General features: G+C 43.7%; 1 protein-coding gene across 4 annotated transcripts in view; it reads left to right on the top strand.

The window, feature by feature from the left end:
* Positions 1-12,179, top strand: part of TSNARE1 (t-SNARE domain containing 1) — a 427,700-nt gene that overhangs the window by 171,370 nt on the left and 244,151 nt on the right. The window lies entirely within an intron of this gene.

Raw genomic sequence — 12,179 nt, forward strand, 5'->3', positions numbered from 1 at the left:
TGGCCTTCCAAACCGTACATGCAAAACATCTTTTAGGTATTTTCAGCTGATATCACACCACCAAAAGACAGAACTTTATGCTTAATTTCCATGATTATTCTTGATAACAGTGCATTTTCTTGTGAGGGGCAGTTAGCAGATTTTCTGCTTTCCCAATGAATCTTCATTCCCTCACTTGTCATACCACCTGGTTTGCTAAATCCTCTTTGATTGTACGTAGGAAAAAATTGTTTCCTTGTCACATTCATGCTTCTTGGTAAGGAAGGGTGGAATGAAGTCACGGAAGACCCGACAATTAGGGCAAATCAATGGACCAGAGCTTTAATATTAGATGGGCTCCAAACAGCTATGATTCTGCATCAGACCTTGTCACTTAGTTAATTTTAGGTCAATGAACCTAAGGTCTTTGTGTTCCAAAGTGCTAATGTTTTCTTTTAACCTTGTCAAGTGGTCCCATTGGCACCTTGGAGTGATTGTGCACAAATGTTGCTTTTCAGTTACGCGTTCATGGCAATCTTATAGCTTATTTTCACCCACCAGCTGGTGATCAGTGTTGGACGTGGGTATTCGTATGGTCACGAACGGCATATTCTTGAATCTTAGCCAAATCCCACTGAAGTCAAACATTTATTGATTTTGATGGTTGAGCTCAGAGATGTGGGGGGGTTCTTTTGTGCATCCTGCTCATCTAAATCCAGGAGAGTCTTGAAACGAGTCATCTGTGCTCCTTCTGCAACCAGCAGGGAGACAGAGGGATCTGTAAAGGGCATCCCACCCCATCTGGGAAGGCTGAAACAACTTGGGTGGTTTTTCTCCCTTCGTTAGAAAAGCAGCCCAGCTGATGAGCTGTGATTTCTTTTTTTTATGGCATGTATATTACACTGCTTCTTGCATTTTTAACCAACTTTGTTAGACGGCAGTTTGTCAGTAGAGTGGATCGCAGAGGTGGGAACAGCTCTGGTGTGACCAGGACGACCACGTGGTTGCTTGGCCGTGGCTATGCCACGAATGTGGCCGTTGACCAGTGCTAAGAGGACGAAGAGGGCTAATTAAGGCATAGCTGTTGTGCATCCCCACACCTGAACGGGCATGTGTGATCAGCTTTCTTTATGTATTGAAAATTGTCGAGGTCTCCAAAAAATGCCTTCTCCGGGAAAGAACAGAGCTTTAATGGAGAAAGGAAGTAAGATGTGGGGAAAAGTACTTAAATCCTGGATGCCACTGGTGGTGGAGGTGGATGTAAAGGGAGGATGGAAGAAGACCAAGACAGAGGCAAACCCATCTGCCTTAAAACGGGCAAGAATCCTGCTCATTCGGAGGCTGTAGTAGTAACAATTTGGTCTGGGTCAGGCACCAGTAGGAGAGATTGGGTTAAATTGGCTCAGCTAGAGATGGTTTTTCCTTGTACCTTCCACCTGCAAGTAAGAGTCAGTGTTCGGCTTTGGTGCATTATGAAAAATAAGGGGGGGGAGGTCATGATATGTCCTCGGCGAGGTGCTTCTAGCTCAGAAGTCAGCTGGGGCAGCCGTTTGCATGTTCCTGGCCTTGCGAGGTGAGGCTGGCACGTGGATCGCGCTTGAAAGCGAATGTGTTTTCATGCAGTTCCCTGTGACGCTGGCTCAGGCTGGGGACTAGAACGGTTTCATGCAAACTCCTTGGAAAGCAGGATGGTGAATTCCCATCCATCTGAACCGGTTCCTGTGTGTTAGCAACTTCAAGCTACCATTTGTCTTCTTGTCTTCCTCCTTCAAGTATAAAAAGAGAGAAATATATAAACCCTTGCTGGAGGGAATGCAATGGTATGATTGTTCTTTTTTCCTGAGCTTTTTTTTATTATTATTTTTCCAGCTGCAGATTGGTCAGGACATTCAAAATTATAGTTCCCCCAGCAACCATAACTGGACCATACTGCACATATATTAAGGCATTAAAGTTAACACCCTATACAGTAATGCAAAATACTACATATGTTGAGGGCACCTGATTTACGGGTGTTATGAGACTGCACGGTGAACTACTTGGCTTTGGTGCACATACAGTCTTGATTCAAATGCTCTTTGAATTCAGGGCTTTGTTTTATTTTATTTGTGCTTTAATTTATTACAGCTAATTACAGTAGATTTGGAGAGTGCTAGTTTTCCTACATGCATGTACCTAAGTTCTCCTCTTGTATTGGGAGGGTGGGAGATGTAAGATGTTGGGTGACACAGTTTTAATATGTTTGTTTTGGGAAGTAATTAACTCACTAGTACCAAATAATAAGGTAAAATTGAAAAGTGAAACTTGAGGAGAATTCCTCTCCTGCCCATTGTGCTTTGCTGTAATGTTTAATTGGATTTATTTATTCATAAAGGCAAAATGAAGGCATTGATCCAGAATTCCTCGCAGCCTGAAGTTATATAAATTCTTAATCAACTATATGTTTGCATACATGTATTTATGTGTAGACAGAAAGGTTCAGTTCTGCAGGTGTGTGTTACTGTATATATTGCAAGACGTATTTTTACTAGTCTAAATGATCATTGTTAAATGTGAATTGTGGCAAATACTGGAACATATATACATTATTTCTTCCCCTGTGCGGATGTACCTCGGTGCAAGGCAGCCATCCTCCTCCCACGCACAGAGTTGGGTTTGGGAAAGGGTGTATTTCTGGTGTCACCTCTCCCTGGCAGCCGCAGCGGTGACTTGGAGCCGGCCCAGGACGATGCAGTCTGCGGTAGGGAAGGTTGGACACCTGGACAAAGCTGTCCTTTTGGGCTGTGTCCATCCCGTAGGGCAACAGCTGGGTATCATAAAATATGACTACATGATAATGTTTTAATACCACGGTATAGAGTAGCCATAATATTATAAGAAATGATAGCCTGGAGAAAATTAACAGACGACAGCTAATAAGCCGTTCGAGTATAAGGAATCCTATTTTTATTTTATTCATTGTGCATCTAATGTCATCTCCATCCCATTAAAGGAATATGTTGTTATGCTCACGATGGAGTAAGTTCAAGTGATCTTAAACCCAGCAGCAGACTGGCTTGAAAAGCTGAGGGCTCCTAAAGACCCAGCCCTGCTGAGCCACCTAGTAGGGGTAGCCCAGTTTGGGCATCTTTACTGCATCTGTGACATGTCTTCAGGCCACCTTGATCCTTCCTGGATCCTCAGTGACCAACACTTAGCCTTTTACTCTTTCAGTTAATGAGGAGGAGGATGGACCTTCTTATCAACATTGTGGCCAGTTCCCCAAAATCCCCCAAAAGTAAGAGGGGAAAGCAAAGCTCTGTTTTAGCTGAGGAATGAGTTTTAAACCATTCCAAAAATCTAGACAGACTTTTTTTTTTTTTTAAGAGGAAACTTTCTTGGCAATTTTTAGAAATTAAAATTACAGTAATTCTCACAATGTAATGGCACCCCTCTTCATTTCCTGTCACCCACGGAGAGAGGGAAAGATAATTACTACTCTGGAACATGGCAGTTGCCAAAAGATATCTCTTTGTCTCTTATTCCATAAGCCTACTTGACCTTTCTCTCAAGGGTCAGTAAATTATGTTTACTTAGAAGCATAAAAATGGGTAATAAACCTATATTTACATATACAAGCTTCTTTCTCCTGACTGCATCAATTTATTCATGCTTTAAATGGACTTCCTTCTCGCAGGAAGCATCATTTCTGTCTTTTTTCCTGTGTTTTCAAAGTTGTTCTTTTTATGTGCGTAGCGTATAATTCTCATTTTGGGCAGCAAGATCTAATCCTCATCTTTGTGGCAGAACAATCTCTTGGCAATATCATCTGCATAATCTGCATACATGTGTGAGCGTGATGACTCTGGTTCCTCGTGGTCTCTGCTCGGTTTCAATTTTTACCCTTATTATAGTAGCTCTTGTAGTAGTTGGAGGACAACTTGCTTGCGTGAGGACAGGGTCCCTATCGCGGTAGGTGCTGTATGAACACAGCTTTTGGATCGTGCCATCCCGAGGAACTCGCGGGCTAAGCAAATGCCAGCAGGCTATTTTGACTGATAAACACCGATGGCTTTTTAATGCGGTGGGTGTTCTTCGTGCTGGAAGTCCAAAGCTCCGTTTAAAGACGGCTTCAGCTTTTTAGAGAGGTTACAGTGTGCATTTTTCTGAAATGCAAAATTTAATTTCTCACGCTCAAAATAAGGCTTTTTCCCTGACAAGCGGAGCTTTTTATTTACTCATTCATCTTATTGACTCTAACATCTTATCTTAGCACTCACCCCAGTTCTTAATGTTCCAATCTGGCTGGTATATCTTAGGTAATCAAGACTTAGCTTTGGTCATAATATATCTTACATGTGTGGTAGTAACCACTATGTCTTTTCAAGGTCATTTATTATGTAGCGGCTTCTATGGAAAAGTACATTATTTCAATAATGTCACCTTTCTTTTAAATAAGTGCACATCCATTTAGAGCCATATTTTAATCAACCCGCTCCTCTGTTCGTGGGCCTGTCAAAAAGGAACATTTAAATGGCTTGGCTATTTCTTCTTGACTTCATGTGTGGGTTTTCTGTTTTGTTTGGTTTGGTTTTGAAGGCAGTCATTAAAGCAATTTTCCTAAGACAATGTTTTTTTTTCTCCCCCCCCCAACCTTTTTGGAGGTAAGGACATAGATTCTGATACAGGGATTTAATAAGTGGATTGGAATATAATCATGCTTGATTTTGTTTAATTAGCAGTAGTATTTCCAAGGGATGTGGACTTTATTCTTGAATGGCTCAAAGTACCATCTTTGCTGTGCTTTCGGTAGGTCTGAGGGGCAAGTCTTTTCTGCTCAACACGCCCAAAATCTTGTAAAAAAAGATGCCAGTGAGCTTTGTAGAGATGGTACTTCTCTTGCTAACCATTCAGCTCCCTCTCTGACGGGTCAGGATGCAGGAGCGCCTTGCAACAGCAAGACTTAAAATGAAGAGTTCTCCATCCTTACCGCTGAGTTAGGCAAAACGATCTAAAATGTGCAGCGTAGCCCTGGAAGTGGCCCCTATTCCTTGTGTCTGAGCGCATTCGGATGAACATTCGGATGACCAGGAATGCTTGGGACTTCAACGCTGCGTGTAAAAACCTACAAGAAAGACCCCAATCCCACTGCATCTTTAAAGGAGGTTGTTTGCAAAGACGAGAAGCGCGAGCTTCCTGTAACGCCTTGCCCCTTACTCTACGAGAGGCGGAAAATAAGGAAAATACAACCTCCAGCCAACCAACCAAATCCCCGCAAGCCTGCCATTCCCGAAACTGCCCAAACGACCTCAGCACCGCGGATTTTCCTTCGCGGTCCCCTCTCAAGCTCCTGTCGTGGGATAAGCCTGCTTAGCTTGCCGGCGCCTGCTGATTTAGCTAGAAACTGCAGCTGCCTTTATCAGCACCCGGGTGAAGGATTTTGTGTTCATTAGCTGGGTTTTCTGGCTGTTTGTTTTTTGTGTGTGTGTGTTTTTTTTTTCTCCCCCTTTTTTCTTTTTTTTGAGTGAGAAAGGGCCGAGTTTGTTTTTTTTTGTTTGTTTGTTTGTTTTTCCCTGTGGGCAGAGGATGAAGGCAGAGGAAGGGATCCTTTTGTACGAAACCTCCTCCGCAGCGAAGCTCGCTGGCGCGCTGCTCCCGCTCTCCTCCCCGCCGGCTCCGAGTCGCTGCCGGAGCCGCCTCGCCAGCCGAAGGAAGGGCAGGCTCTTCCATCCGGATCGAGCGCCGCCGCGCTCGGGAAGCCCTTGCCGTTACATTCCCGCACCTTGGGGCCGCTTCCCGCGCCCGGCACCGGCGGCGTGAACACGGACATGCATGAACGCACCTTGGCGGTGCAGGTTTGCATCCAGGGAGAGCAAATCTCCCGTCCAGAGGCTCCCTCAGATAACGTAACTCAGCTGATACCCACGTTATTTTTTCTCCATAGCCGGTGACAGCTCCCTAAATATTTTTCCGGTTGCTTGTGATAGCTCTCTGGATAGCGGCACTGCTCCAGCTGCTGCGTTTAAGGGATATTGCAAATACCGACGTGTTCTTTCAGGCCGAATCAGGCGCATTCATGGAGGTGAACCCTGCATCCATCAAGATGGGACCCTCTTCAGCGAGGGTCATATTAGCCCGTACGGTCGGACACGCGCTGCCAGCACAGTAAAAGAAATGCCGGCCAAGATCCCAGAGCTGATGAATTTAGGCTGGGTCTCTAGGAAATATGTGAACTTGATGGCAGTAGGATTATAGTAAAACATCAACCTCCGCATCGGTCTGCTTGCTTGGATTTTGTTCACTCTGCTGCAGTGTTTTGGGTTTTTTTTTTTTCCCCCCCTTATGTATTCAATTTGCAGGAGCCTAGTGACGTAGCAAGCAGGTAGTTTTGCCCACTGCAAGTGGAAGGGGTTTCTGCCAGGGCAGTGTGGATGCTCATGTTTTATATGACCGCATCCATCCCTCCCCCTCATCCCCACCTTTCAGAAATTGCATTGCAACGCTTTAAATTGACTTTTGCCCCGGCTAAGATCGCACAGGAACTGGAGAAACGAATGGGAAACCTTACTGACTGTGTCACCTTGTTGCAAAGTGAATGCAGCGTTATTTAATACGTTTTAAAACCCCCGTGGAGATGGATTATTGAAAGGAAGGAAATTGTATTCTTCTAAACCCTCCTTGATGGCTGCATTTATCATATGATTAAAGGTGAATGGCAATGGTATTTTCCCCTGAAAAATTTATTTAAAAATAGGTTAACACTTCTGTCACTCGGGTGATGATAAAAGCAATCTTTAGTGACCTTTCCAGGCTCTATCTGATATATTTTCAGGGTCTCAATAACAGATGATGCTTCTACCATATAATTCGAAGATATTTAACCCCCTTTGGTCCTACATATGGGCACCATGTAATAGTAGTTGATTGCTTGGAGCCCACTGTTGTCTCTGTGCATCAGCCTTGACATGCCATGAGCTGCTCCAGCTGATGCACATGCCAGCAAGTCCACCTGGCACAGCCAGACAGGCTTGACGTCTCCGGCTTTACGGTGGATCGCGGTGATACCTGATTTCCTGCGATGCAAGGACCCACAGGACTAGGTTTATAATTTGGCCTCTGTTTTGTTACCTAGTTCTGGTGCCCAGCTGAAAACTGTAAGCCAATTTTGCATTATTTTGCCAAATTAAGTTGCCACTGTTTTTTTTTTTTTTTTTTTAGTTTGTTAGGAAGTTTTATCTTCAGTTCCTATCATGACCCAGTATTGCTCAAATACCTTTGGAGTCCAACCACAAAGTTGGACATAGAGAAGGGATTTATATCTAGTTTCTTCACGAGGCGCACTGGGATCTGTGAGATAAGGGATGTGCTGCAGATGGTGTTACAGTGATTTTTAAGCTGATAGCAATAGTCTGCGTAATAAATAAAATAAATGTGCGCGTGGGTAAACACAGACTGTGGTTCTCCCTTATAGCTCGCTCTCTGGTTTGAAAGGACGCATGTGTAGCGGAAGCGGACCTGCAGTTTCTCTAGGTTTAAGACACTTCTCCAGCCACTCCGGCTAGCCTTGTGTCAAATGGGTTTGGAGCAAAAGGGCATTTTCCTGCGTAAACTGAGGCCTCGCTCTCGTTGCTCGTCTCTCCGTGCTCAGACTGAGCTCTCGTCTTCCCCGGGTGCTCGAAGGGAGCTGGGACAGTTTGAGCAAAGAGGGTTTGCTTTCCCATTGCGGGTCATTCGGAGATCATACACCCGTGCGATATTTTCTGTGATGGGAAAAAAAAAAAGATTACACCAATGTTTTCCATATTCATGATGGGTTGGAGGGCAAAAAAATGCTTTTTCTCTTCCACGAACCCGGTTTTCCATGGATGAAAGCTGCAGATCTTGCTTCCAACATGTGTAAGCCCTGGCTCTGTTACCATGATTTGCATCCCTGCCTTGGTTAAAATGAATAGCTTCAATATTGTTTTCTACTGTCGTTCATCCTGGAAGGGCCGAGTGAAATTAAACTATCGAGATGGTTCCTACCCTCACCAAACTAAGTATTCCACTTGATACTGCTGAAGCTGTCAATCTGTAGAGCTCTTTGCTTTGGGAATGATTTCTGTTTCTTTCTCTTTTTTTTTTCTTTCTTTTTTTTTCTTTTTTTTTTCTTTCTTTTTTTTTTCCTGTATGGGAATAGTTTTGCAAAAAGGACTAAATAGTGGCACGCTGAGAAACACAGATGATTGCTCTAAAAAAAAAAAAAAAAAAAAAACAGAAAAAAGAGTAATCAAAGCATTTCCTTCCAAGCACAACTGATTTCTGGTGAGTGAGGAAGGTGTTTTCTCCCTCTTTGTGCCCAGCAGCTCATAATTGGTTAGGTGATTTAAGGGAAGGGAGTAGGAATTTGGCTTAGTGTGCAGCATGACGTACTGGCCTCTTCTTGATGCTGAGGCCTGGGAAGTTTGATGGCCCTGTTGTGCGCTCTGCTTCGATGACCCCTATATTCAAGCATGATTAAAGCACCACTGAGGAGCCGTGCACAGAAAGCACTTTTCCAGCTGATGCTGAGAACGTTGCTGGAAAAGCGGTGGATGCTGCACGCTCTGGAGTGCCATCTGCTGGCATATGATTAACTTCTTAATTGGATACAGGAGTCTTGTTTTATAGGGCTCAGGTGGAGGAGAAGGCTTGGTGAACCATGGATGTCTGTTGTTGTGTAATGTCATTGAGGTGGGGATAAAATCTGTAAGGAGGTGGGGTGGGATAGAAGGTCTTACACTGACCTCCGGTCCGTCGAAGGCAGAGCTCCTGTTTACTAGGTGGTGGAGCCATGCAGTGAGAAAAGTAATCACCGTCCCTGGGATAGATCTATAGGTATAGATCTGTAAAGCTTGGTTGATGCACTCTGGTTCATCAGTAGTGAGGAGTTGGTTATATCTTGTGAAAAATAAAGATATAGGGCACAGGCTTGGTTGGTTGTTGAGAAGTGCTGGTGAGTTGAAATGCAAACGCTTTCCAGAGGGAGTTCACGTTTTAACAGTGTCAAATGCGATATCGAGAGGATTTGGGTAGAGCCATGACACATTTTCCTGCTGGTTCATCTGCTGAGAAGCTGTGGAGGTCTGCCCAGACCTACAGCTTAGTTACCGTCCCACCACCAGAGTTCCCCATCAAAGAAGCAGAGGTCTGGCACCTGCCAGAGGTGGGCCCTGCCCATCAGTGCAGTCTGCTTGGGTCCTACTAGGGCTTTTTTTTTTTCCCACAGGGAACCACATTTTCCTTCAAAAACATTGAGTTGGTTAAATGCACTTTTTTTTCTTTCTCTTTAATGTGTTTTGTCCCTCATACTTCTCATCTTACAAATATGCATCCTTTGCATGTGGGACAGCATTTGTGTTCTTGTCCTACACTAATCCTGCTCATTTTGAAATGCATTTTTCTGCTTAATGATATCAGTCACAATAAAACCTGTTTCCCCTCCTAACATTGCTTGTTGCCTCTGAGCCTCCAGGCGTTGGCTCCCTGTAGAGACGCGAGTTCACGGAATCCCTTTAATCACCCTTCTGCCTTCCTGAATCTCCCCTTCTGTCTCTTGAATCTCACACCTCACCAGCAGTAAGCTTCCTTTGTGCTGCTTCTCCTACCCACAGCTGTAAGAGTCTGGAAAACACTACAGAATATAAATTGGCAGCCACCAAAAGAGAAAGACAGGTTCAAGGAAGTGTTCAAAACCCAACTGGATGATATCCTGAGCAACCTGCTCTAGCTGACCCATCTTCAAGCAGAGAGCTTGGACAATTTGGTCTCCAGAGGTCACTTCCAACCTCAGCTGTTCTGTGATTCTGTTGTAATGTGGTTGAGGGCTTGGGGGTGTTTTATTATGCTTGTTTGTTTATGAACAGACAATTGTATTTAAGACTTCGTGTGAAATAGGGAGAGATGAGGTGGAAAAACTCTCCAGTGCTGAATTTTGGAAGATGTCCCTGCAGGTCTCAAGCACTTTGCAAATTAAATTATTTCAACCCTCTAAGGAGGAGAACCACTGTCCCCATGTTGTGAAAAAAGCAGAGGTAGAATGGAGAGTGTAGCAACTCCAGAGTCCAGGAGATTCAATTATGTTGCCCATTATAAACAGAACATATCTGTTCCCGGAATAACCCACACTATGGGTTTTCTGGTTTGTTTTCTTTTTCATGATGCTCTAAGGAAATGGAGATTGGTGAGGCTGAAGGAGGGTAGAAAGAGAAAAAGGTTGAGTAGCTGTTAGAAACAAAGACTTTTTGCATGCAAAGAGACTGCAAACTTTGTTTCACGGGTTGGAGTTCGTTCAACATTGGAATATTTGATATAGGATTGGGAGTATACATGACAAGTTAGTTCAGTTACTTTTTAGGTAAGGGGGGTGCCCTCAGTGAGGTTGAAAGCTTCTGTCTGTAAGAGTAGGGGAGCTGGGCCATGGTGTCTTCAGAGTATGGGGATTTAAGGAAACATCTTGCTGCTCTCAGTGGACTTGTATTGTCGTTGCCCTTGCTTACAGAGCAGGAAAGATGGAAGGGAGACTTGTATTGAAAGTATTTCATTGGGGGTCCGTCTCATAGAAATTCCTCTTCATGAAGGTCATGTAATCACGGTAGGCTTTGAGAGAAAGGGATTTTGCGACAGGAGTGGTGTGTTGCATTGCTCTATTCCTTTCCCAGAATCTCTGTTGTAAACAGTGAATGAATGAGGTATATCACGTGAGGACTTTCTGTTTATCCAACATCATTACATTTAACAGCTCTGAATTTTTCTTTGATATCCTCTGTTAATCCCCAACGTCACATCAGGAAACAAATCAATCTCCTTGTTCCCTGGCACAAATATTTGGTGAGAAGTTTGCTGATAAGCTGTAAATTAGCTTTCATAGATTCTGAAAGCAAAGATACGCGTGAAGTTCCTTACATACCATCGCAACTGGTTTCTCTTGGCACATTGCTGCTTTGAGTACGGTAAGGATGGCTTCAGCTGCATCGTAGGACGAGCGATGCAAGAAGAGTGCTTGTCTGCAAAATCTTTTCCATCATGAAAGTTCCTTGCACTGTGATTCAGTCATACCATATATGGGGGAATTAAATTCTGGGTAAAATGCATGAAGGAAACCCCACAGGAAAAAAAAAAAAAGATTTGGCAGGTGATCCGTAGAACTCTCAACCACCTCTAAAGAAAATGCTGTGATGCCAGTCTCGGTTTCATTACACATCTGGGCTTGACTCATCTGCTACAATAAAAGAAGAAAGAAATCCAAAGAAATAATTAAAGTTCATTATTGCATGGATATGAAATAGCATTATTAAGTATCTACCTCACATTTATTTATAACCCTTCTTCCTGACAGAGCCTGACATGTTTCACAAACACCACTGAATGATTATATATTCTTTGCCCAAAATATAAGGATGTTGCTCTGCATTTTATTCATCATTTGTTCAGTCAAAGTTTATGTTCCTGCAAGATCTGTACATTTTCCAAGATCTCTTTGTGTAGGTATATTACTCACAAGACCTACGAGGCATCTTTTGAGCAAGTCAGGGCTGGAAGAGCTCAGTTTCCTTTGTGAGAATGCCAACACTTTTTGACTTGGCGCTTACATGATATGGCAGGGTAAGACTGGAGGAGAAGAATGCCACCATCATCATTCAATCATCTCCACTCAGTCAGGCACATTTTGGTTAGCAGGATGCAGTTACCAACAATGACACTTCTTCAGGACAACAGAATTAGCATGGTTCCTCTCTGGAAAATTCCTGGCATCTTGGGTGATAACCAGTGGTTAGAGCCTTTTGGACGATGCAGCCAAATGCAGTTTACTACAAAATTAAAGCATGTGTCAACATCCTTGGAAGACAGACCCAGGAGCTTCCTCAAGGGCTTATCTCCTACTTTTAGTCATCATCAAACCAGTCTCATCCCCTTCCATTTGCCAAAAGAGACCAGACAAGAAACAAGAAAGGTGTGGGTTGATATGTGACTTTTGCCTATTAGCACACCTATGTTTGAGCTGAGCAGCAGCAGGAGTGAAAGCATGGACAGTGGAAGCAAATGGAAAGACTCCAGCAGAAAGGTGGTGTAAGCCCATTAGGCACTAAAACCACTGAGCCTGATCAATACTCCTTTACTGATAGGAAATGTCACCTTTCTCCACAGGTAGTTTCACTGGTTCTCAGAGCACTTTCCATGGAGAAAGTCACTGTGAAGCCTAA

This window comes from Apteryx mantelli, chromosome 2, assembly GCF_036417845.1.
Source record: "Apteryx mantelli isolate bAptMan1 chromosome 2, bAptMan1.hap1, whole genome shotgun sequence".
NCBI lineage: Eukaryota > Metazoa > Chordata > Aves > Apterygiformes > Apterygidae > Apteryx > Apteryx mantelli.